General features: G+C 42.3%; 1 protein-coding gene and 1 long non-coding RNA gene across 2 annotated transcripts in view; one reads left to right on the top strand and one right to left on the bottom strand.

Moving 5' to 3' along the window:
- Positions 1 to 24,257, bottom strand: part of rspo4 (R-spondin 4) — a 62,974-nt gene that overhangs the window by 5,357 nt on the left and 33,360 nt on the right. The window lies entirely within an intron of this gene.
- The window catches only part of LOC125903778 (uncharacterized), a 36,820-nt gene that overhangs the window by 6,950 nt on the left and 5,613 nt on the right, over positions 1 to 24,257 (top strand). The window contains exon 2 of the long non-coding RNA XR_007451335.1: positions 8,587 to 8,727. This is a non-coding gene — a long non-coding RNA (uncharacterized LOC125903778). The remainder of the gene's footprint in view (positions 1 to 8,586; positions 8,728 to 24,257) is intronic.

Raw genomic sequence — 24,257 nt, 5'->3', positions numbered from 1 at the left:
TTGTACTTAAAAATTAAAGGGACTGCGTTTATATGGTGAGACAATGAACCCAGATCTAGAGAGTCCAGTGTGGGTAACAGATCCAAGAGTTGGAAGTCACAGCTTTTCATATTGTTCTTATAAAGAAGGGTTTTCTAACTCCGTAAAATGACCACGTTATCTTTGTGGCAATATAGAAATATGTTGTTAAAGTGGCAACCAAGCAGCAGACCCCCGTTAAGGCCCTGACACACCAAGCCAACAGTCAGCCGTCAGTAAATGTTGGGCCCTGGTCAGCATTTGGGACCCTCGTCAATACGATGTGTCGGCTCTCCTTGGCGCTGGTCAGCTTTTTTCCGCCAATTCAGCATGTTGAATCAGCATTGGCAGAGATTTATTTCCTCTTACACATGTGCAGAACGTACTGTATGTGCTGGTTGGCTGTTGGTTGAGATCTTTGCACTGTGTTCATGTGAAACTTTTTGGCTGAGACACAGGTGACCTGAGGCGACGCAGCTGGAGACTTTCATTGCTGCTGGTTCTCTGAATTCAGTTTGGTGTGTCTGGGTCGTTGGAGACCAACGAACAACAGCGTCAGCTGCGTTTTAGCGAGTCATTGCGGCATTTCAAACTGCGATTGTGTCACCAAAACCAGGTAATATAAGCCAAAACCCAATCTGTTCCCAACTATAACCAAGTGTTTTTTTATATAGTGTTTTAACATCTGCTCCATGATAGTGTACAATATAACTTATCTGTATAATTATCAGAGTTAAATGGACTTAGTTTAGAGTTATTTTGTCACTACTAACAGGTGTTTGTTTACATAAGAACAAACCATATTTATGAAGTGTTATTGAAGGAGATTGGCTGCTCTTGTGGTACTACCACCTTATAAGACCCATACTGGGCAAAGCATTGCTTCCTTTCAATAAGCAGTAATTAGGAGGTTATTGAAAGGAAACTCATAGCTAGTGGAGCTAGTAGTTGTAGAGTATGGCTTTGCAGAATGAGGCATCAACCAGTGCTTTATAATGACTAATACAGAGCCAGCACTGTGCTAATATCCATCCATCCCTCTTCAACTGCTTATCCAAAGCCAGGTCATGGGGACAGCAGGTTAAGTAAAGTATTTCAGGCATCCCTGTCCCCAGCAACGCTTTCCAGCTCCCCGAGGCGTTCCCAGGCCATACAAGATGTGTAATCCCTGCAGTGTGTTCTGGGTCTGCCCCCGGCGCCTCCTACTAGCCCCCTCCAAGAATCGCCACCTTAACGTGGTGGAGGGGTTTGCGTGTCCTTGTGATCCTGGGAGCTTTGTCATCTGGGGCTAATAGCCCCTGGTAGGGTCTCCCAAGGCAAAGTGGTCCCAGGGGAGAGGCCAGACTAAGAGTGGTTCAAGAAGACCGCAGTGAAACAGCACATTTGGGGACAGAGTACCCCGCCCAGTATGGGGACACCGGGGCCCCCCTCTGGAGCCAGACCTGGATGGAGCTCGCCAGCAAGCGTCTGGTGTTGGAGCCTTGGGCCATAATCAACCAATCAGCTGCTCCATCAGTTGATTGGGCTGTTTGAGATCAACTGATGTAGCTGGGATGTGAGCTGAGCTTGAACTATAGCTATGCTCAGTTTAGTGGTGAATATCATAAATATAAATCTCTAAGTGTCTATGAATAACTGTTAGAAAAAGATTGGGATGATGGTTAAAAGAAGTCAACATTGACTGTGGGTAAAAAAAAAACACAAGAAACAAAAATGCTTTCCTAACTTATAGTCACAGATCATCCACCTTAACCTCATCAGAACATCACAGTCGTCCTCTGAGACACACCAGAGCTCTTTATCACAGAAATGTAGCACTTCTCTTTCCTCTAGAACGTCTCTTCTTCTCTCTTCATTCTCAGTTCTGCTGCATTTTCTTTAATGGACCTCCCCGTGACAGGTTTCCTGCCAGGTCAAAAAAAAAAAAAAAACAGACTAAAAGTAATGTAGGGACAAACACAAATGATTGAGAAAGAAATATGGTTTCCTTCTTTTGGCTGTCCTCCTCTTGTTCTATCCAAAGCATGTGGACAGACGCTGTACGCAAATTATTACCGAGATAAAGAAAATACAGATGGTGCTTTCACGATGTCGTTCACATTAGCTCACATCCATCAATCTGAACTACTGGTTGCCTTTGGGCAGCTCCACAGTAGAGCTGTGGTGTCGTTAACTGCGCCGCTCGAAGGCACATCACTTGCATTTCAGGGTGCAGCATTTGAGTTCCCAGTTTCCACCCACAAATCATCACACTGACAACTTTTTGAGTCGCAGCCAGCTGCTCGCATGACATCGTAGCCGCTGGTGTAGCAGTGAAAACTTAATTCCACGCTGGAGGTCGGCCGCAGATTGCTTCTCACACGTTGCTTTGAATGATATTTTGTTGTTTATCTCTCGTGTCAGAGGCCAAAGTGATGAGACGAGTGCTCAGCTCTGTGTGTTTACATCAGGCCTTCTCTTTTCTCCCCCTCAGTTATAGGAAGGCTGCGGTGCCACGCCATAATGCCCCGCTGTCATCTGCCCTTCATTAGTAATGAGAGCCCATCTTCAGAGATTGGGGTTTTAAATCCCCTCCTGTCTCCTCTCCTCATCCTCTTCCTTAAATCAATCAGCTCTTCCTCTCCTTTTCCAAGTCCGTCTCGATGCACTCCTTCCCTCCTCCCCTCCGCTGCCATCCCTTCATTCCTGTAATCTGTCCTTCATTAGTGTTGCTGTCACAATAGCTTTGATTTTGGACGCTGTGCTGATGATTGGGAATTAAGGCAGGCTGTCCTGAAATGACTCTATTTTCTCTCTGTCTGTACATTTGCATTTACGTGTATGAACTATAAGAGTTAGACGTACATGTGCTCCTCTTAGCACAGGGGTCGGCGACCTTTACGAAAAAGTAAAAATAAAATATGTGCATTTGACCCGCAGGGTGATGTGGTGGGTTCGGGTAAGCTTACTAGAAAGCTTACTAGAAAAATATCAAATTTCACAGTGTCCTGAGTAAGATATTAATAACTCAGAGACATTGTGTGCAGCAGTTTCTCCTCTGTCCCGCTTTCTCTCATACAAACACACATTGCAGCTCTCAGTCCTCTATCCTGAAAATGATGCTCCCGTGGTCGATGAAGCTCACAGTATGCAGGTTCTGGTGGTTAATGAACCCACATTTTGCTGGTTTGTATGAAGATTGGATCAGTGAAACTGTAACAAAGTCCTGTCTTGTATAAATGGGATGCTGCTTGGACCATATCGTCATGCCAGAATGGAGATAAACTCATAGCTCATACTTCTTTCACATGATCTTATTTAACATTTTATTAAAACATTTTTCATATATATAGAATAATATATCAAAATTAGACAGTCCGGCCCCTGCAGTGTCTGCTTAGAAAAATTCTGGCCCTCGTACAAATCTAGTCGTTGACCCCTGTCCTACACACTTTGCACACAAGAGGTTTCAATTGGTTGCAATCTGCAACGTCACCACTAGATGCCACTAAATTGTACACTAGATTTTAAGTCTAAATTAGCTGAAACACTACAAATCAACATTACTAATAGGTGGCTACTGTGCAGTGTGCTATTTATGATTATTTGTCAGCATTGGCAATTAAAGGAAACAGATCTGTCAAAGCATGGGATTCTCCATTTCCTCTGAGACTTTTCATTTTTGGGGCTTGTAATCTGTCACTACCAGGGTTGGAAATTAACTTTTTTATCCACTTGTCACTGTGGCTGGTGAATTCCAAAATTTACCAGCCACTTGGTAGATTCGTGTTGCTTTTTGGCCAGTGAGTGAAGCAAATCTAGCAGCCACTTGTATGTTTTACCAGCACTTGGCTGGCTGGATGCTGCTGCTTATTTCCATCCCTGATTACTAACCTACAGCAGCTAAGGCGGCTTGAGGTTTGGCAAAATTTAGAGAAAAAGGCGCCAAGCTATAGACGTATGAAGTACATTTCAGTCGATGAAATGTAAGACAGTTTTTTTGTTTACTTGGTGGATAAGCTACACATGTTTACAACTGGAGAAAGTCAGAATCAGTGTTGTCATGATACTAGAATTTTGTAATTTCAGTATAATACCTTGAAAAATATCAATAGTCAATACCATTTTCGACACTGCAGGGAAAAGATGTTGAAGGCGTGAAATTTAAAGTTTTTAATAAAACATAAATATAACAAGACAACAATATCATTTATTGTCTTGGTTAGCAGCAAAACAGCAGAATGACTGCAACAACAACAGAGTGAGACAGCAGAGCTGGTACTGCAGTATCAATACTTTCTGTTGGATGTGAATGAATCTTTATTTGTAGCAGCAGGTGGCTCAGGACTGACCAGAGGCACAGGAAAGGAGAGGGTGGAAAGTTGGATGTTTTACCCTTGTGTGGAGGAAAAATGTCACTGGAGGATGTTATTATTGTAGTTTTTAGGATTCCTCCAAGATTAGAGGTATAAACAAAAATGAAGTCATATAACTCTTTGGGGAAAGCACTACCTCATCGTTTACTGAAATTCAGGTCAAAGCAGTCTGATATATCAGTCACCAACGTCTGGTTAGTGCAACACCAAAATCCTTCCCCAAAGAAAAGAACAAAAGAACTGTGTAACTGCGCGGTGGCATAACAACAAATTATTCCAATTATTCGGCTAATTTCCTGCCGCCTTGACACCTTTAGCTCCTGTAGGTTTTTGCCAGTCTTTAGCGTCTGCAGCTGGTCCAGCATGCTGCTGCTTGGCCTCCGACTGGCACCATAAAATTAAGACCACATCTCTGTGCTGGCCTCTCCTTGCTGGCCTCTTGTGCATAGAACTGATTTTAGGGTGTTACGGCTTGTTTTTAAGGCTCTTCAGGAATTATATGCTCCGTTTATCTCAGATCTCTTAACCCTTTTAGGTCTCCTTTGCATCTCGTAGGTTGTCTGACCTGAGGTGATCGGCTATCCAGCCGGTCTGGGCTGAAAGGAAAAGTATCCTTTTAGTGTTGTTGCCAGATTGTAAATCCTTTCGTGCTGCCTCTTGATTGACACGAGGTTTGCCTCCACTATCGGCTCAAAACGCATTTCTGGCTCTTAGCTGTTGGTTATCTTGCTGTCAGTGTGTTATTGTTAAAATAAGTGGTGTCGGTGCCTGTTTTCATGTCTGTTACACGATTACATGCTCCTTTAGTTCAAAGAGGTCCTGAAAATGTTTCCATACGGTAGCTGGTCCTGAAGCTCTGTCCACACACACACCAGGCTGTGGGGACAGACACCAAACAGTCTGTCCTGACCAAATCATCCCAAACCTACAAGAAAATTGTTAAATACTGGATTGAAACGACCAAATTACAGAGTAAATTAGAATTCTTTGACCCCTACCAGGGAATACACGATGGCAGAGTATCTAACCACCGTGACTGATAGAAAATTTGGAAAGCGCTGACAGTGCACAGACTAAGTGGACACAGGCTGGCCATTAAAAAAAGGCCGCCACAGGCAGACAAGGCGATCCAGGGAGGACAGGCTGTGTTCGCTTTGTCAAAGAGAGGTTGAGACAGAATCTCAGTTCTCACTGTACTGTAAGAAATGTAAGGATTTAAGAGAGGTTGAAACAATAAATAATAATGATGTACTGTAAATCCAGAGTGTGTCCATCTCCCCGATCCTTAAAAACTGCCCCGTCCATGTCAGGGAGGAGAGGTCAGTGTGCAATATTAGCTGCAAAATATGTCGACTGTTGCCATACGTTAGGAGAAACTTCTGTAATAAATATTTCTGGGGTTACTTGTAAAGAATATATTTAAGCAATATCACACTCCAGATCATGCTGTTGTTCTGTGTATCAGCACAGCTGTGATTCGGTCGGCACATGGCCGCAGGCTGAGTGTCGAATATAATCACACAACTCTACAAGCGCCATTTATGAACACAAATTTGCGTCGCAGGGCTTTACAGTCTGTACAGCATGTAGTACTACATCCTCTTTCCTCAGACCAGCGATTCAAACAAGAAAACAGATGATGGATAAGTTTCACATGTACAGGACAAGTCAACATAATAGAAATAATAAGTTAAACAGGCACTGTGTAGGAATTTCTCCCATCTAGTGTTGAGATCGTATATTGCATTCAAACAGATGGCACACTCCAGCGCCTCACTGTTTCAAACACGTATTGCAACAACGGTAGCTGCTGTGTACCAAAAAGCTATGATAACACTGATGAAACCAGGTCATCTGATACTTCATGGAGTATTCATTCAGGCTCCTACACAGACACACGTGACGCCAGTTGACAAACCCCCTCCTCACCATGCTGGCTGTGTTTACAATGTAGGACTGTTGGGGCGAAACAAACCAATCACGTCTTGTCTTTTGACAACTGACAAGTGGCTCAACCTCACACACCTCATCCCTCTCCTCGCAACACTGCGTCGCTAACAGCTGTTAGCGACCAGCGCAGCTAACAGCACTAACAGCGGCTAACAGCTGTTAGCGGCACTGGTCTCTAACAGCTGTTAGCTGCTGTTAGCTGTGATTCTCCTTCAGCAGCTCTCTCCACCTGGGAAAGGCTACCCCGATGCTGACCATCGTTTTTTGAAATCGCCGGTCACGTTACCTTTTTGCCTTTTTTCAAATGCACCGGCACTTGTGACTAACCTGCTAATCTAACCTGCTTGCTGCTGCTTTTCATCTGCAGGCGGAAACCGGAAACCCACAAGTGAAAACACGATTGGCAATTCTGTATTTCTCAAGTATGTCCCCGTATGTACCTTTATTTTCAAGATGGCACACGTACATGATGAGACACCGGTTGCAATGTATATGTAAATGAGAATTTGTGAGCTTACGGACATACTTAGATACGCTGATGGAGGTAAATACACATGTGCTAGGACACACTTTTGACTGCAAAATTTGTTTGTCTCAAAGAACAACTGAAATTGTTAGACATAGTGCCTTTAAGGCACAAAAACACTTGGTTATGGTTAGGAAAAGATCTTGTTTTGGCATAAAATACACACTTTTTGTGGCGCTATCCCTGTTGAGAAAACAGCGATGGGTCGCTACAAAACATGTATTTTGATACCTAAAAAGCCGCTGGAAAAGCAGAGATGCCTCGCTAAAGACCAGGGTTTGTAGGTCTTGAACAGCGGGCGGTATGGTGGTGCAGTGGTTAGCATTGTCACCTCACAGCAAGAGGGTTCCTGGTTTGAACCTGGGGTGGGGGAGCCCCCTCTGTGCGGAGTTTGCATGTTCTCCCTGTGTCAGCATGGGTTTTCTCCAGCTTCCTCCCACAGTCCAAAGACATGCGAACCCCAACAGGATAAGCAGTTACGGAAGAAAAAGAGAATGGTCTGCAACTTGGTAATTGACTCACCTAGGTGTCAGGCCATCCACCTTCCCTCCATCTTGTGACGATAATGTCAGCTCATACACTACGCCACTTTAGAAAGGTATATATGATGTGTATGGAATGAAACATTCATGGTTTGCAGACACGTATAATGCAAACATTTTCTTCTGGCAACTAGGATGTATAAATTATGATTACCCTCCGAAATGTAGTCGAGGAAAAGTCTGAGGTCTCTTCTGTAAACACAGGTGAAGTTGCCCAGAGCTGCAGTGAAGTACAGTACATCTAGTCAACTTCCCCATCTCAGATTAATGGAAGCAAGAGTTCTCACTCAAACTCACACTGAACACACGAGTCCAATCAAACCTGTGCTGACCACAAGTGTGCAGAAACATAAACAAGATCTTTACATGCAACAACGCTCACCTTCCAACTCCTTTGTCTACTACAGTAGTTGTCTTTTGCTCTCACTCTGACACACACACACACACACACACACACACACACACACACGCAAATGGAGACAGTGAACCAGATGGGATGTAGCTGGTATGTCATGAGTGAACCATCCCTCAGCCATCTTAACTGAATCCAGCGCTGCGCTGGAAAACTGCTCATCGCATAACATCCTAACCACAGTCAGACTACACACCCACGCACACAAATGTATACTCACTTATTATGCATGTACACACACAGAAAAATACACATGCTGTCCTTGTGGCTATTCCATTGAATTCCATTTATTCTCTAAAACCATGGCACTAAATGTATGACCACATCACAGACGTCAGTGGATAATCTCTGATTGTTCCAATGGTCAACTTCTCTGTTAAACAATGAAAACAGACACCAAACTCTTTTTTCATGTGTTGCCAGCACTCTGTTGACCTGAATACACCAACGCCAAAACTTTAGCATGTTTCAAACACTTCTGTTAAATGTCTCAGCTTCAGAACTGAGCAGTAAATGCCATTTTGTGGGAAGGTTTGGTTGTTTCTGTAATGAATGGAATTTCGTTGCATGTCCATGCCGCCCTACATTACTTTAAGTCATAAAGACACACATGGTATAGTATAGGATAGTATACTTTATACAAAAAAGAGCCAGCAAAAAAAGTCAAATGTCGTATGCACTTCTTTTCCAACTAGTTTGAAACTGCAGCCTATTTTAGGAATGAATCAGCACAAAATGGCTCCCAGTGAACTGGATTAATAACGTCCTTTTCTTTCTCAACAGGCTTCCAATCATCAGTACCAACAGGAAACTGAAATATGGACGGCACACGTTTCCAAACCAAAGATATAGAGCTTTACAGCGTTGACACCTGTGCACCCTCCAGAGGAAGGTCATGGGACACTCCCAACAGTTCTGGTAAAGGTAAGTGATTGATCTATTAATTAAGTTCTTTTTTTTAATCACAGATATGTAAAATTATGTTACTTTCAGCCAGTCTCAGCCAGCGAATTTTGGCAACAGGATTCTGGGATGGTTTTTTTTTGGTGGTGTACTGGCAGAAGTGGCGTGTCGTGGATGAATGAAAACAGTAAATACTTCTTAATTTCTTTCTGGTGCTAACGCATTACTTGACATTGTAATAATATCACTGAAATCCTATTAGTAATGTTATATTACTTTGTTACTGCTAAAAGTAATATATTACTGTTCGTGACTGTTTGTTACATGTGAGGGCAGAGAGGGTGGTGTAAAAAGGAGACAACCCAGTCTCACGCCGAAGTCGTCGAAATCAGGCGTTTGGCCAGTGACTTGACACCAAGGAAAAAGACGTTATTCACCGTTAGCATGATACACGTCCATTCACTGTTATAGTTTAATGGCGCCTGGCAGCACCAGGGGGGAAACGCAGTAGGACAAGAACGAAGGTTAAGGCAGCAAAAGTCTGAGTGAGATGGTGGGAAGGGTGGACTTTCGCCCAGGAGAGCGGTGTTTGTGTCCTGTAAGATTCTAAAGCCAAACCCTGGAAAAAAAACGTCAATTTGCGGTGTTGTACCAACATAATGTGTTTATTTTGAAAGAGACTGTATGTGAACATTAAATTTCCTGCAAAAATACAAGTGTATTTTAAAAGAAGACAGTGCATGTAACGGGCAGAACGAGACACGGTGTCCCAGAACGTCAACAACCAACACACCCAGGGTACCTTGCACGTCATATCTGGACATGGAAAGTCCACGACCAAATGTCGATATGTGACAACGTCGGAGTGAGAATGTGTTAAAGGCTTCGAATGAATATTCAAAATGAATTCTCTTAACCATGAGTACAATATTCCTAAACCTTAACCAGGCAGTTTTAGTTCTCTAAACTTAGATAATCTTAACAACGAGGAAGCAGATCAGAAAGGGTCATATGAGTTGATTTTTGAGCAGTTTAGTTTTGGAAGGCGATGACAAGCAACCTGTTCTGTTATTCAGTTATAAAGATTTCTGGACGTTCTTTAATTTTCCATGCTTTGAGCACTCACAACATAATTCTGTTTATTTCCATTGTATTCTGTATGGCGCGATACCATCAGGGGTATATGAGAACTGTGTTTTTCCTGATATGAATGACTGAACCTTTAAAATCAAGATAATATCTGACTGAGATGCAGCCACGTCTCAGAAGGCTTAAATTTACTAAACCAAAAGCAAGAGGATTTTTAAAAAATGCTGGTATTATCCTCCTGAGCCTGTTCTAACTCCTTGCACAACACAGAGTTACACTCAGAACCACATGTTGCGGTGAGGGAAAAAGTACTGTACATTGGCATAACGGGTGATAAATCCACATGAAGTTATAAGCGGCATGGAGCCATGTTGGCCAACGCGCGCACACACACACACAGACACACACTCACACACCACCTGAGAATAGTGAAACCAACTGTGGGGTCACACACATGCACCTTCACATGTACAGAAGCAAATACACAAAGTACAGCAGAGAAAGAGGAGCTGAGAGATTACACAAACACCTCCTTAATTTAACGCTTGCAGGTTTGAATCTGGACCAGAAAAAAGTAGACCAGGTTGCACAAAAACATTTGTCTTCAGTTGTTTCACTGGAGCTGCTCAGTGTCCGTCAGTTGTAGTTATACAGGGCAGCAAACAGTAGTAGACTGGTTTAACTGGGGGACTTTGAATGAATGTGAAGCAGGACGGTGTGTCGGGTGCCTTTTTCTCCTTCTCTGGTGTTGAGGAACATTTCGCCTTCTGAACCAAACAACACGAAGAGACCACAGCTATGGTCGCACCATACTTAAGCAGTATCACACGAGAGGGAGTGTTGTGATACTGTGATTTGCTCAGGAACACATTTCCAGTCAACAGTCATCAGAAATGGATAAAGGGAAGGAAGGAGGGCCGGATACTTCACACAAATCTCCAGTTGTACTCACATGAAATCAGCAGATGTCGCAACATACTGTTTGATCAAGCTGTTAACTCATCGGCATCACACGTACACCACTGTACACCAAAGTGACTGTCCACAGACTCTTCTCTGGTCGAACAAAAAATGGAAACATGCTGATAACTGTAGGATGATATAAAGTAGCTGGCCTGCAGTAACATGTAGATGTAAACAACGTAGCAAGCTACCGAGCCTGCTAGCAAGCTTACAGCAGTCTGTATGAAATACCACGAAAATCAGTCCGTTAGTTGTTGAGATATGTCAGCTGTATTTTTACTGACCGACTTTGTCCAGCCATCTCAAGAGCCGTGACATTAGCACGGCTAAAATGTAGAACTAAAATGGTGACCTACATTTATTTTACATTTTGATGTGGCAATTTTTTGTGTGATCTGTCATGTGATTTATAGCCTGGGTTTGGTATTTTCACAGTGACTGCATGATGCCAACATTCTGCTTCAAACTGAATGCTTGATTTATTTTTTAAACTCCACAACATCACGTTTTTTCTCACCCAGAACGTAGTGAAAACATTCCTCTGAACCTGACCTCTGATTAATCCCCGAAATGGGAATTTAGGGGGTTTATTTATCTTAAAAAACCTGTGTATATGCCACAAATATGGGAACACACCAAAAAGAACATCAACATCTAGCAATGCAGTAATGTGATGTCATACCTTCACGACATGCAGATGTTTACCAACTCAGACACTGCGTATCGAAAGACACCACAGGCTTGTGTAAAAGTACCGCAGCAGGTGCAGTAAGAGCAGGTCTCTGTAATTACGGAAGTACACCTGTCCTCATTTAATTTTACGAGCAAGTCAGAAACTTCAGGTCCTCTCAGGGATCACTGGGCAGCTTCAACAGATACCATCTGAGGGAGGTGTCGTGCAGAATAATTCTCCCAGGACAAAAGACGCCTGTGAGTTGTAAAACAATCATAAAAGCAGACCAACGGAGCATCTTTGATATATTCAGTAATTCAAAACAGTGTATACAAGGACCACCTGTCGGACATACTAAGTCTCTGAATTCTTGATGATCTGATAAAAACTTTATAAAAGTACACTGAGAGGGACTGGATCCAGCTAAATTGAATCAGTCACACTAACACGAAACCTTATGAAAATGACTTGAATCCACCTAAAAACATACTTTTCTCATCTCTGCCCACAACTCTCAGGGAAAGGGAGAAAAAAAATCCTCATTACTGGCTTTCACTCAGGCCTGCCTCTAAAATACATTAAGGACATTCAAGGCGTAAAAGTGAGAAAAAAAGAGTTAGTATGCAGCGAGCTCCTTGTTCTCTAATGAATACCTGTTGTCCAGGGCTTTGGCTGCCCCGAGGCTACGTCTGCACCAAGATCGCTATGCGTTAACTTAATGCATATGATACTCAGGAAAATGTACTTTAGCTTGCTGTCTGTGTTGTGTTACAGTACGCTGTAAGCTCTACCCAGATCCATGTGTTGCTGGACGAGAGGGCCACTGAGTTTTGCCCTGTACAGACTGTATATCGAAGTAGCAGCGTCTGAATCAGTAAAATCTAAAGCAACTCCTCATCTGTCAGGTGGGATTTGTCGAAGTGGTTGGTGGATATAAAATTGTTCTGTGCAATGTGATCCAGTCACATATTTTAAAGCAAAGATTTTTTTTTTCTCTGTGCTCAACATACATGACAGAAATATTGAGTTGTAAAGTTGACGTGATCCCAAAGCCTACAAACTGGGCTGACAAGTGCATTTAGGTAACTGGGATATTGTATTACATTCCTTTGATGTGGGGTTTCTAACAAGGTGATATGTATTTGTATCCTACCTCAAGGTTCTGTGTGTAACTTTCACATAGTTATCGCTTTTTATTGGCAGTCGGTGAACTTAAAATGTAACTTGAAAACTTAGACCTTCCCTGACTTTCTCAGTTGCCCATAACAGCCTGTGGACTGATTTCATTGTGAAGGACTTGGGATGGATGTGACATTATGTGTGCTCCTGATTGGCTTGCCTCTCTTAAGCTTCGCAACAGCGCTAACAGTGTGCAACAGAAGCTAACGTTATCTTAGAAATAGAGTCCACTAAGGTTGGGATGCATGATAATATTGGCACATCATTGGTACTGTCCGATGATGGCGTTAAAATGAACTATCAGAATTGCCCAGTGTGCTTTTTCTTGCTTTGCACAATGAAGAACATACATTAAAAAGCATTCTATTTAATGTCTCCATCTGCTGGTGGGCCGTCACAATAAGAGCATTCATGTTCAATATGATGTTAATTCTACGACAGAAGAGACGATGATCACTTAAATTAGGTTGGGAAAAAAGGTGGATATATATCAATATTGGTGTCAGCTAGTGGCCAAACAAGTTGTTATATATTGGCACATCGGGTATCAGCAAAAAATCCAGTATCGTGCATCCATACACTAACTTAAACAAAAGGCCAGAGCCCACCACAACAAGTCCGCATATGTCGTGTTTCTGTGACATAGGCTAGGCTACATTATGCGGCGGTGTCCTGGAGACGGACTGTCACTTAGTGCTGGGCTTTGTGCTGGCTGAATTCAAGCTGCAACAGCCTCTGACCGAAGGTCCGTCTGTAGAGCTGCTGTCCGCTGTCCTCCTGGCAATGTAGTCTCAGAGCAGTGAGAGTGAGGTGGAGGGACTGTGAGTTGTGCTAGCTAGCTAATTTTCTATCTTGTAGTCTGATAAACAATATACTTATCGAATATACTGCCCCATATCATAATTTCAGTGCCCCCTCATGCTGAAAAAATCCAGAGGAAACACTGTGAAATATTGTAATATTGTTATTTTAGCTGCCTAATGATAGCTAATGTTAGCCTGCTTGCTAACACGGACAAACTGTTAGCTAGCTAATGTAGCAAAATACTGTACTGATTAAACAGCGCCAGTTAATTCATCCAGACAACTGGGGTTTGTAACATACCTAAGTCAACCACAGCTAGTTGGACGGCCAACGAGCTAATGCTAACCGTAACCTAAGCTAAGGTTAGCCAGCTAGCTGTAAAGCTACGCTGCGCGGATCTGCTGTTGCTTGGTAACGTCAGCTGATGAAGGAAGTTTGAAAATAACACGCTGGTTAATGTCATGGAGCCAGTGGTCTAAATGCAATATGGGAAAATTACAGATAGTAACGTTATTCTAAATATGATTGTAATTTCATTTCTAGCATTCTGTCAACATGATGTCATTCAATCACGGTCACTCTTGTGCCAGGTCACTGTGTTCATGGATGCTCAGTTACTCGCTCACACCTACAGAGATCGGGCATGAGCAACAGGATGCTGACTGCTGACTGCAGGGATGTTAGAGAACCCTGCCGTTGTTTGTTCGACTCTTCTCCATCCAATTATAAACATCTAGCTCCTCTGTCTCTCTCTCTAACCTACTACATCAGTGCTTCCCCTCCCATTGCCACCGCTCTGCTGATGCCAGCGTCCTTTAAATACCCAGGACCAAGTGCCGAACTTGGGGTGACAGGGTGTTTTTAGTCACTGCATCCTCTCTGTGGAATTCACTACCACACCATATGAAAATGTCAGCATTCAAAAAGGTGCTTGAGAACCACTTCTTCAGACTTGCCAACCACAGCTAATCCCCCAGTTTCCCCAGTTGACTCAATTTTAGTCTTCTATTTTATTGTCTTTCATAAAGAATGTACTTTTGTAATCCTACTCCATGTAAAGCATCTTTGACAACTCTCACAAGCACGTATAAGTACTTAAGTGTGATATAGTAGTATCACTGTTCGGCTAACAGTTTCAGAAAGACCCCTCACATGTTACATGATAAAGACATGGCAAAATAATTCATGACTTGATGACTTCTGACAGTTACATGAACTGATGATCTTCAGCTGCATTTAAAACATACAAAACGTAGTAAGGTTATAAACCTTTGCTGAAGATTGAGACTTGTCTGCACGGTTTGGGAGGAGGTAGGAACCAATCGAGAGCTTTCACCATAATACTTTAAAGTAGCTCTTTCTGAGAACACACTGTAAGTTGAATTAACTCACGTCAGTGCTCAGATGTTTTGTGGACTGACTGTTGAATATTTAGCCCCACATGTCTGAATTCAATGAGGGATAATTTAGATCATGATAGTTCCCTCGCTGCCAGCAGTACCCACTTTATCTGATGCACATCTGTTCTCAGTGGTGGACTGGCCTTGGGAATTTGAGCCAGCCTGGATCATCTCCACCGACCCCACAGATTCAGAAACATCCATCTTTGCTGAATATTGAGCCTTAAGTTCTGATTTTATGTAACCATTCATTTTACATACGTCACATTCAAATGTAACAGTATCTCTGGTGTTGCCATCAGTTGCTTCCAGGCTTTCTGGCAGTAAACATTTCAACGTCTAACTCTGCCAAATGCACCCCTGTATGGTCTTGGCTGGGCAGACTAATGCAGTAATAAGCAGCACAGCATGCTTAAGTGTATAATTTAATGTTGTTGTGTTGGAAACACTACAGGCCCACAGCTCAGCTACCAAATTTCCACCATTCCTGTCTGTTCAGAGGTCAAAAAAATACATTTTCTCTGTCCACAGTGATCCACATCATAAAGTGCACTCCAAACTGGCAGCAGTTTTTGAAGCACATCTTTCAAATCACACAGAGCTCTGACTGTATCTCTGGTCTATGTGCTGTACATCTACAACAACTGATCAAGGCCCCCAGTCGAACTGTGAGCTTTCCTGTGTCACTATGGCCATATCGAGGCAGGGGAAATAAAGTAAATGATTTTGGAGCCTACTTTTTGTCCACTGAGTTCTAAAGTTACTCAGCCTGGTAAAGACATTTTGTCCTTTCGGCAGCAGATAGTACAGCTGGTTCTGAGGACACTAATATCATTACCAGTTGGAGTAAATGTGGATCAAACAGATGGATGCTTCAGTAGCTCTTGCATGCAGCTGATGCCTCATGTCTGGTGTCATTTTAGGAGTCTGTCCTCCAAAAAATACAACCATGTAGGTCATTTGTACAAGTAGTTTATCACATTCGACATTGTTGTACGTCTAAAAATCAAAACGAACTCACATTGTGTCAATCACATTTGCACAATGAGTCTGAAACCTCTGTCCGTCATTAAAATTTTCAGAACAGGTTCGATTTTCTGCGTTTTTCTCATCTGTCAAAGCCTTTAGACAGAGGAACGGGGCTCACAGAATCATGGTGTATGATGATGATGATGATGATGAGGAGGAGGAGGAGGATGTGGAGACAGAAAGGAAGGACAGCTCTGCCCCTTCAAGCAGCCAGATAGGTAACTCCAGCGGAGAGATGTAAAGTAGGAAATGTGTCCTTTCATTTTGTCACATGTTGCGAATTTTCACAACGAATAGAACAATAAAATGCATCAGAATCAGTGTGTAAGGTTTCTGTGCGTAACGATTTTTTTCAGATGACAGATTAAAAAAAAGGTGTCCAAAAAAAACTGACTCAGTGTGCAAAGGCCTTTAGGTGGCGACTGTTAGTACCCATAGTAATTATGACAAGAGCAAAATGAATTAGTATAAAGAGAGTGTCTGCATAGGTAGATGGTTAGGATAGAAGGATAGGTCAAAAAATATGGGATGTTCACCCAGGAGACTGCTGTTTGTGGTGTTCCTCTTAAAACCAAAAGTCAACGTTATTTTGTTTTAATGTGATTATGTTATTCTGACTATTTAATGTCATATGTCACGTGACGTTACATCAGTAAGAAACATACTTATGTTAACCCGAACCATGATATTTTTTTCTAAACCTAACAAACTAGTTTTGGTATGACTGGGGCCGTTTCACAACATTAACCATGTGTTAAAAACTGTGGCATTAACAGTCATATACAAGCTGTTCTGTCACTTAGGTATGACTCCAGTGGGGGCGCTATTTAAGGAAATGCCCCTGTGGGTTGAAACAAAGGACTCATGTGGGTTGGAGGCAGTGTTGGATTTCAGCGTAAGAGAACAGACTCACAATTTCACAGGAATGCTGAAGAGTTAGTGAAAGTGGACATTTGCTCTTCCTCCATCCATCCATGCATTTTCATCTGCTTATCTGAAGCCGGGTCGTGGGGGCAGCAGACCAAGCAAAGCACCCCAGATGTCCCTCTCCCCAGCAACGCTTTCCAGCTCCTCCTGGGGGGATCCCCAAAGCGTTCCTGGACCAGATGAGATATATAATCCATCCAGCCTATTCTGGGTCTGCCCTGGGGCCTCCTCCCAGTGGGACGTGCCCAAAATACCTCCAACAGGAGGTGCCCAGGAGGATCCTGATCAGATGCCCGAACCACCTCAACTGACCCCTTGCGATGCGAAGGAGCAGTGGCTCTACTCCGAGCTCCCTCCGGAGCCCAGCCACCCTTCTGAGGAAACTCATTTTGGCTGCTTGTATCCACAATCTCATTCTTTCATTCACTATACAGAGTTCATGACCATAGGTGAGGGTTGGGATATAGATGGACCAATAAATCAAAAGTTTGGCCTACCGCCTCAGCTCCCTCTTCACAACGGTCTGGCACAGTGCCCGCATCACTGCAACTAATTATTATCACATTTTGCCTTTATGAGACAGCAGAGAGTGATGGGAAACATGGGGTATTGACGTGCAGTAAGAGTCAGATTTGAACTCAACATCCCGGTCACAGCGGGACGCCCCAGGCCATGCTGTTGTTTGTGCCTATATTCCTAAATGAATAAATGAAATAATAGCTGCATTATTTTGTTGTGCTGAGAATGCCCAACCGAATGAGCTCATATCCCCATAAAAAAAATGATCTGGGTAATATCACTGTATCCCTCCAAATATACCCAGGATAAAGTCACGCGTGGTCTCTATTCATCTGTAATGGAGCTGCTCCAGAAAGTGTTGCTTGTTAATATCACAGAGTGGAAAAATGATTCTCTTTTGTTTCTAGCTGTGGGAGACATCTTGTAAACAAATTGTACAGCATGTATGCTTGATGACAGGGATAACATACAACAGGCAGAACGTCATTGCAATGGAAAACAGTCCAACTGTCCTGTAGAAAATACTCTGTTTATAGGCTGTAAAGAAAATAATCATCATAATGGTTGGAAAGAGGGCACGGAGGACAGTGGGTAGCATTGTCGTGGGGAGTTCGGACCCTGGGGAGGGGGAGTCCTTCTGTTCTGTGTCAGTGTTGGTTTTCTCTGTGTACTCTGGCTTCCTCCCAAAGACATGCAGGCTAGGTGAATTGGTGACTCTAAATTGTCCGTAGGTGTGAATGTGAGCGTGGCTGGTTGACTGTCTCTATGTGTCAGCCCTGCGATAGTCTGGTGACGTGTCCAGGGTGAACCCTGCCGCTTGCCTCTTTACCGCAGATTGCGACACACGGCCTCTAGCCTGTTTACTTCAGATTTTTGCGTTGTCATGAATGCATTGTACTCAAACCAACTTCTCTGTATTTTGAAGTGATAAATGACATGTTATGGCACATTAAACAGAGTATACACTGCATCATATTAGTGGAATATTTGTTTTCATTAGTCCAGTGATCAGTTTAGTAGGAATATTTTCCGGAATATGGGCAAAAACTGAAACATTTTGTGCATGTAAACATAGGTCACTGCAAGTTCTCTTCGTCATCTCTGGATGGCTTTAAATAATGTGAAAGACTTGTAGCCAGAGGGTCATCTGGTCCTTGGCTGCGACACAACAACCTGTTGGTCGATACCAGCTGTAATGAAAGCTGTCAAGGAGGCCATTTTGCCAAGTGGACTCCAGAATTTAAAGACAGATATCAGCAGGTCAGAAGGACTGCAGCTTCTGTTGGAAAAATCCCTTTGAGTGTCTTGGTTCCCAGCGTTTTTGGGTTGCCAGTTTTAGAGGCCTGAAATCATCCAGAAAGGATGAGGAGGTTTGTGCAGCAAAAATGTTTTTTGTCTTTTCTTATCAGTCATCTAGTGACCCCTCAGATTTATTATGCACCCCCTGTGGGGGTCCTAACCCAGGGGGAGACCAGGAACCACTGTGGTAAAGGAAACTGTGGGATTATGAGGTGCAATCGACATTCCTTGTCAGTGCCAACATGCATACTAGGTTTGTTAATCAACATCACAGCCACTTGCAGAAGTATTGTCAAATTCAAACATGTCACGTAGTAATACATTTTCGTACTCAGACCTTCATTTGGTGAAACCACATCTAAAGTTCTGAAAAGTATTTCTAGAATAAAATTTAATACAAGATAGAGGTCCAGTGTGTAGGATTAAGGGGGATATATTGGCAGATATAGAATATGATATCCATAACTGTGGTTTCATTAGTTTATAATCACCTGAAAATAAGAACCGCCGTGTTTTTCGTTACCTTAGAATGGGCCATTTATAGCTATATACAGGGGGGTTCTCTTCCACTGACTCCCCGATATCGTTTCTACAGTAGCCCAAAATGGACAAACCCAACACTGGCTCCAGATAGAGCAATTCACAAATTTGTGTCAACCACCTTAGTTTTCAAACACACTTGGCTCACTGGAGAAGTTTAAGCTCTGCAACCTAAATTTGAATTTTATTAGCACACAAGATGTGATTAAAAACAAGTATATAAAAATAAACATGACAGGGACTGTGCAGGAGAGCTGAGAAGGTCTGAAGGGGCTTATAGTGAAAACCTCCCTGCTAGAGTTTCAGATCTATTCTAATTCAAAAAGTATTTCTCTCCTCAATATGAGAATGTGACAGACTAAACGAGTAGTTATAAGTGTGCATGAGCCTTCATCATCCATATTCAGATAATTCTAATTTCAAAGCTACAGTCTGATTGATTTCTTTTCAAAACGTAAGTCTATATTGTAATTTATATTATACAAATATGTTTTTTTTTAACATTTCAAAAGTCATTGCACATTTCCTGTTTATATCTTACTATATAATGACGAAAACTCTGTCTGGGTGTGTGTGTTCCACGTTTTTCTCCTCACTGACTTGGTCAATCCATGTGAAATGTGGCACAGTGGTAGAGGGTCACGGGAGGATGCAAGTGAATCAATATTACATCAATTGGCCAAAGGGGGGCGCTATAGCAACCGACTGAAATTGCAAACTTTGAATGGGCATATCTCATGCCCCGTATGTCGTAGAGACATGAAACTTTGCACAGAGATGCCTCTCCTCATGAGGAACACATTTGCCTCAAGAACCCATCACTTCCGCTTATATAGATTTTCCGCCATTTTGGATTTTTTGAAAAACACTTCGAATCGATCTCTTCCTAGGAAGTTTGAGCGATCTGCGTGAAACTGGGTGAACATAATCTAGGGACCAATATCTAAAGTTCCCTCTTGGCTAAAGTTGGAAAACTTCCTAAAACTGAGTTTCTATAAGGCAATGAATATTGCGGAGGGCGTGGCTCATCACATAAAGGTGTATAACATCTCAAGGGTTTCACCCATCACCACGCAACTTTGTAGGCATATGACCACACATAATCTGAGGGGACCCCTCCATTATTGAGCCCATCAAACAAAATGGGGGCGCTAGAGAGCTCATTTCTTATCTAGGCCTAACCGCCATATGGATTTTTACTAAACTTGGTAGATATGTAGAACAGGACGCCTCAAGGTGACTGGAGAAATTTAACTCTAATTGGCAACTGGGTGGCGCTATAACAACAGAAAAATGCTTAAAAATGGCTAAAATGTGACCGATCGCTGTGGCTCCCCCTGTGGACCAATGTTGTTGTTGTTTTTTTCTAATTTTTGGTATGACTAAGTCATGGTATGGTATGCTGTACTTAATCATGGAAAGTGTCAGTGTGTCATTCTGTCAGTCAGTCATTCTGTCTGTCCCACATTTTTCTACTCACTGACGTGGTCAATCTATGTGAAACTGCACATAGGCATTGAGGATTGGCATAGGTAGAAGGTGACAAAGCTACCAATGGGTATGGACTAGTTATATTATATTAGTGACTATGGACAGAGATATAGAGATCCCAGTGGACAGCCCTGTCTGTGTGTATTCTCAGCTTCATATTGTGTGTTAAACTTGTTTTTGGTCAGCTAGCTGTAGCGTGCAGAACTGTGAGAGTGCTGTGGGACTGTACCAAAGCCTGTGCCTGATTTTTATTGCAGTTAGTGCAATAAACACTAAAGTGCAGCTGCAGTATTCTCTTCCCAAGAGGAATCACTTGTATGAATTACGTTCTGCTCTCTTTTCAGCATTCAGAGTAGAAAATTAATGACCAGGCAACAAGCCACCAGGGACTTTTATATTATGACTTATATCCATTCATCTCTCCTTTACTGGATTTAAAAAACACCACGCAGCAGCACTAATGGACTAATAATGAAGGATGGACGTCTGACAGGGGAGTTCAGCCACAGTTGTTTTAGCCTGTTGTAATGAAGATGCAAGACAGATGCATGCTGCTGGACTTAGGTACTGCAGTTTTTCTCCTGTTTGCATTTGTGTTTCACTCCATCATAAAACGTTACGCAGCTTATTTCAGTTTTAAAGTGGGGGAAATGCCTCATGTACTAAATGAGAGCTGGACGGCTGCTCTCATTCTTTAAAAGGGAGACAAGTAAATCAGTCCTGACTATGGGAGATTATCACCACCATAAATACAACTAATAAGCTTTCACACTAACACCAAACATGTGTCTGTAGCCGCAAAAGTCATTTCACAAAAATACATATACAGACCGAACCCAAGAGAAGGCTGTTTGAGTTATCAACATGTGGACATAGTATATATAATTACTCAGCTTGTGATGTCTTATTTTGACCCAGTTATGTGGCTAAATTTACCTCCAAGTGATTTGTGGTGTACTTAAGCCGCAGTGGATCAAAAGACTGGGCTCTTATCTGTTTTGGTTGCTTTGTTTATGAGCTGAATACCTGACCAAAGAGTCACAAAAATACCTTGTTTGACTTAAGAGTTGGATCCTGGGTGATGGAAATGCCCACAGAATGCATGCCGCGGCACCCGCATTGAGAGAGTCAGTATATCCATCCTGTACCTACAATCCTTTTCTGCAACATTCCTATCAAACATACATGGATAGCGGCATTTCCATTATAGTACCCTTAGAACCTTACGTACCCATAAAGACTAGAGGTCGACCAATAGTGGGTTTTGAACCTGGTCTCACTCTGAAGTCATTGAAATCCGGCGCTTGGGCAGTGACTTGTGGTGTCAGACGCTGGCGAAAGAAGCTGTCCTTTAGCGTTGGCATGATACCCGGCCAGTCACTGTTATAGTTTAACTGTGCTCTGCAGTGTCAGGGGGAAATGCGGCGGAACAAGAACGAAAGTTAAGGGGGTGAAAGTCCCAGTAGGACGGGTGGGAGGGCTGGTGGATTGGTCCAACACACACCGACCTTCACCTGGGAGAGCAGAGTCCACGTCCCATAAGATTAAAAAGCCAAACCCTGTTCTTTTTCCTAAACCCTACCACTTGCATTAGTTGTTGAATGAAAAAAATGGCAACTTGCAGCGCTGTACAGACGTAGTGCTTTTATTTTGAAAGAGACTGTATGTTAATGTTAAATTTCCTGTGAAAACAGAAGTGTAACTTGAAAGAAGACAATGCATTTAACAGGCTGAACTTGACACGGTGTCCTGGAACGTCAACAACCAATGCATCTAGGGTACCTTTCATTTTGTATCTGGACATGGAAAGTCCATGACCAAACGTCGAACTGACAAGGTCGGAGTGAGAATGTGTTGGGATTTTTAAAAGCCAGTATAATAAAGTTAGTTTTTAGGAAAAATCCGATTGATTGACTGATTAATAATTGCATTTCTGCTGCAAATGGTTATGTAGACGTCCAAATATGGTCTCTTCTAGCTTCAAAAAACTAAAATGGCAACAGCCAAAATGCCGAACTCGAGGCTTCAAAACGGGAATCCACAAACCAGTGGATGATGTCACGGTAGCTGCGTCCATTATGCCATTGTTTCGTCAGCGGACATTCACGTCTACATGATGCATCTAAGTATCCTCCTGAGTCTGTTGTTGATGTTCCAGGACACTTTGTCAGTTTACACTTGTTACATGTGTTGTCTTTTCAAAATACACAACTGTTTTCAGAGGAAATGTAGAGTTTCTGCTCGTTAGATGCATTCAGTCTTTTTCAAAATAAACTTACAATTCTGTATTTACTTGTTTTTTTGTTTGTTTTTTGTGCAACAAAAGCACATGGTCAGGTTTCTAAAAAGCATTATGGTTTGGCTAAACATTCAGTGAACCATGGCGGACTGAGAACATGCTGCAACTCTACAGGCAAGACCGTTTTCTTGCCTTTAGATGTTGTTATCTCCAGGGTTGCTGGATGGATTTCTATCATTCAAACAGCATTTGTTAAGATGACCCAGATGAACTGCAGTGTCATCCTGCCAAACTTTAAGTAACGTGAGATGTCCTCAGACAAAATAACGACGAGCTGGCGTCTGGCCTTTGTGATTCAGCCAGTTGAAATGCTGTAAAATCAAGTCTTTGAGGAGACAGTTCTTAATTTTTTACAGTGTTTTGTTTCTTTGATTTGTTGCAGTCCTACTGTTTTAAAAACAAAAAAAAGAGAGACAAAAATGCCCTGAAAGGATTTTGGAAAATGTCAAAAGAGCTCCAGCAACACTTTTGGTATGAAAAACAACTTTATTGACCGATGCGTTTCGGCTTGTGGCCTTCATCAGGGTCATCAAGAAACATATTGCACACATCATTTAAATTTATGTTAAATGAGATAAATTATAACGTATTTATTTCCCCTTGCTTCTCTGGCAGTTCGGGTTGGTCCACAGGTCTCATGTGCTTCCAACACACTCACCTTTACTAGTGATTCATTGGCCGAGATATATATATATATATGTGGATGCGTACGATTGGTCACATGCATGGAATTTTTATAAACTTTTTTATTTTTTCCACTCTTTCAATTTCAAATGTACCTTTTTAAATGATGTGTGCAATATGTTTCTTGATGACCCTGATGAAGGCCACAAGCCGAAACACGTTGGTCAATAAAGTTGTTTTTCATATCACAAGTGTTGCTGGAGCTCTTTGGACATTTTCCGGTGTTTCCTCACTCTCCATGCACCTTGTCAATCGGTGAAGTTGTGCCAGGAATCACTTTCTACTTCAGGGATTTTGGAAAACATCACGGAGCTCAAAGATGTGGACGAAATCGATGTAGTTTATTTGACATTAAAGTAGGTAGAGGCAAGAGTGATCCCACTGTTTGGCTCTTAAAGGCAAAAGCTCTGATATTTAATGTTAAATCTTAGCATCAGAAAATGTATAAAGTATATGTATGGCCACAAACGGTCATCAGTCCTGCCAGCAGGCTAATCAGTCACATAAAGTACGACGTGTAAGAATAAAAACCTGCAGTTGAATACAGTATGACAATATGAGACGATAGGCGATTAGCACACAATACGATATTGCCACACAAAAATATGGCGGTACTCGGCTGAAGGGCGAGGACCCTATTGTTTTTGTAGTATTT

Source organism: Epinephelus fuscoguttatus, linkage group LG1 (genome assembly GCF_011397635.1).
Source record: "Epinephelus fuscoguttatus linkage group LG1, E.fuscoguttatus.final_Chr_v1".
Lineage (NCBI taxonomy): Eukaryota > Metazoa > Chordata > Actinopteri > Perciformes > Serranidae > Epinephelus > Epinephelus fuscoguttatus.
This window is presented reverse-complemented; position numbering and strand designations above follow the sequence as displayed.